We start from the raw sequence: 2,663 nt of genomic DNA, 5'->3' as shown, positions 1-2,663 counted from the left end.
ACTCAGCCAGATGGAGACACGCTGGAGAAACTGTGCCGCAGCGGCATTCTGCAAGCGCCGAAAAAAACGGGCTATGGAGCCACAACATCTCAGCATCCGCCCGGAAGTACATCGAGAACGGTGTGCAAGGAAGCGGAAGCGCGGTAAGCGTGCCGGTATCCATGCTAGGCTAAAAGCCAACCGTAGCCGACCGGCACCCCCCCCATCACTTCTGCTCTCCAACGTGCGCTCCATAGAAAACAAACTGGACTATTTGAGACTGCTGCTAAACACCCGGAAAGAAATAAGACACTGCCGCGTCCTTATTCTTACTGAAACATGGCTACACAGAGGCATCACAGACCGCTCTATCCAGCTAGACGTGCTAGCCAGCTACCATGCCAACAGAGATCCCCTATCATCGGGTAAGACATGCGGCGGTGGACTGTGTGTTTACATCAATAACAGCTGGTGTAAGAATGCAGCGACTGTATCTGTGCACTGTTCAGAACTTGTGGAGGTCTTGGCAGTCAGATGCAGGCCGTTTTACATCCGAAGAGAGTTTACTGTGATGATCATCGTTGTTGTTTACATCCCACCTAGTGCTAGCACTAATGCCGTCATCACCTATCCGAACCATAAACCCTGGTTCTCTGCAAAGCTACGCAACCTGATGAAAGTCAGAGACTCTGCCTTTAAGTCCAAAAATAGAGAAGCTTACACTACAGCCAGAGCAGATCTATCATGGGCCATCAAAGACGCAAAGCGGCAGTATGCACATAAGATCAACACACATTTCACAAGTACAAAGGACACTCGGCGCATGTGGCACGGCATCCAAACAATCACGGGCTACAAGCCAACACCTCCAGCATGCAGCAGTGATCCCTCTCTGCCAGACCAACTAAATGACTTCTTTGCACGTTTTGAGACAGAGAACAAAGGAAGATGCCCCCCTCCCCCAATGACCAAGTACTTTGTCTGTCCACAGCAGATGTCAGGATGACACTTCACAGAGTAAACCTGCGAAGGGCTGCAGGACCTGACAACATACCTGGCCAGGTGCTTCGGGAGTGTGCTGACCAGCTCGCAGGCATCCTCACGAACATCCTAAACACATCACTGAGCCCAGCTGTGGTACCTGCATGCCTCAAAACCACAAAAATCATCTCAGTGCCAAAGAAGTCCACTGTGTCCTGCCTCAATGACTACCGGCCGGTGGCACTTACGCCCATCATCATTAAGTGCTTTGAGAGGCTGGTATTGAGGCACATGAAAACTCAGCTTCCACTGAATCTGGACCCGCTACAGTTTGCTCATCACCAAAACCGCTCCACAGATGATGCCATCTCATCTGCTCTTCACCTTTCTCTCTCCCATCTCGACAAAAGGACACTTATGTCAGAATGCTGTTTATTGACTTCAGCTCAGCATTCAACACAGTCATTCCCCAGGAGCTGGTAAAGAAGTTGGACTCACAAGGAATAAACACCTCCCTCTGCATTTGGATCTTGGACTTCCTAACTGACAGGCCATAGTCTGTCTTCATAGGAAATAAAACCTCCAAAGTCGTCAGACTGAGCGCAGGATCGCCGCAGGGCTGTGTGCTTGGTCCACTGCTGTTCACCCTGCTAACACATGACTGTACTGCACAGTACAGCTCAAACCACATCATCAAGTTTGCAGATGACACAATAGTGGTGGGTCTCATCACCAACAACGATGAGTGTGAATACAGAGAGGAGGTACAACACCTGGTGGACTGGTGTCAGAATAACAACCTGTCTCTAAATGTTCAGAAGACTAAAGAGATGGTTGTTAACTTCAGGAAGACCTCAATGGCTCACACCCCTCTGCACATCAACGGATCTGCTGTTGAGCTGGTCAACAGTGTAAAGTTCCTGGGTCAGCCGATCTCTCCTGGAACCTGAACACCACCACCATCATGAAGAAAGCCCAACAACGTCTTCACTTTCTTAGGAAACTGAAGAAGGCCAGTCTCCCTCCTCCTATCCTCACATCATTTTACTGGGGAACCATTGAGAGCGTCCTCTGCTGCTACATCACTGTGTGGTACGGGAACTGCACCCTCGCTGAAAACAAGTGTCTGCAGCGCATAGTGAGGACAGCAGAGAGGATCATTGGAGGCCCTCTCACATCCACCTCCCAACTCTATGACAGACACATCATCCGACGTGCGAACAGCATAGTGAAGGACACTCTCCACCCCTCACATGCACTGTTCTCCCTCCTTCTATCTGGCAGACGGTTTCGCAGCATCAAAACCGTGATGACCAGACACTGGAAGAGCTTCTTCCCCCAAGCAGTCAGAGCCCTCAACTCACTACCACAAAAGGACTGATATACACATACGCCTTTACAAACACCTTACAATACTGATCAAAAGACTCAAAAACAACAAAAACTTCCACAAATCCACTACAAACTGGACCTGGGAACAGCATGCTTATTTGCACACTCAGTAACATAGTTCTGAACACATCTAAATTATATTATATTTGCACATTTTGCATTTTGCACATGTCTTTGTCATGTCTCGTCAATGATATCCCGACAATAACTTGAAACTGGTATTAAATACCTACTGCACATTCCACTTTGTATTTTCTCTGTCCTGTCTGTGTTTATCATACAGTTAATATTGTATAGTTACCATTATAGTA

This window comes from Mchenga conophoros, linkage group LG17 (genome assembly GCF_057382185.1).
Source record: "Mchenga conophoros isolate Kocher_MC1m ecotype Shallow Benthic linkage group LG17, M_conophoros_male_GT1.1, whole genome shotgun sequence".
In the NCBI taxonomy this organism is placed as follows: domain Eukaryota; kingdom Metazoa; phylum Chordata; class Actinopteri; order Cichliformes; family Cichlidae; genus Mchenga; species Mchenga conophoros.
Note: the sequence above shows the minus strand (reverse complement) of the source record.